This window comes from Penaeus monodon, chromosome 25 (assembly GCF_015228065.2).
Source record: "Penaeus monodon isolate SGIC_2016 chromosome 25, NSTDA_Pmon_1, whole genome shotgun sequence".
Taxonomy (NCBI): domain Eukaryota; kingdom Metazoa; phylum Arthropoda; class Malacostraca; order Decapoda; family Penaeidae; genus Penaeus; species Penaeus monodon.
In genome coordinates this window covers 30,735,703-30,736,182 of record NC_051410.1, presented here as the reverse complement: position 1 = coordinate 30,736,182, position 480 = coordinate 30,735,703, and positions in this window count along the sequence as shown.

The following is a 480-nucleotide window of genomic DNA, read 5'->3' as shown; positions in this document are numbered from 1 at the left end:
CCCACAGTACAAATATGACCGAGATGCCCCTTGTAGCGTTTCTGGCGGCCAAAGAGCACATAATCCCATCTCGGTTTCCAACATTCAAGGATATTACGAGTGAGGATATTCTGAGACACATAATCTAACAAAAGAACAGGAAATGCATAGGAAATACACACAGACAGTACCAGGTGACCCCCCAAAGCGAGGTAAATCAAAGCCACCGTATTTCTTGTCTCTCATCTCTGCTCTCCATGTGTTACGTGACTGGAGCATCTGGCGAAGGACATCCGGCAGGATATCGTAAAACTTCTCCGGGACAGCCCCTTTCCTTATCCTCAAGCTATCATTAACATTACGACTCGTTTCTCGTATATATTAAAATATGTACATAATCAAGAAATGAAAGAGAGAAAAAAAAATTATGTAGGGTTAGACAGCCCTGTAGAAGATCGGAACCTTTGATAATGCTATTCAGTATTATTGTTTTCCTACGTA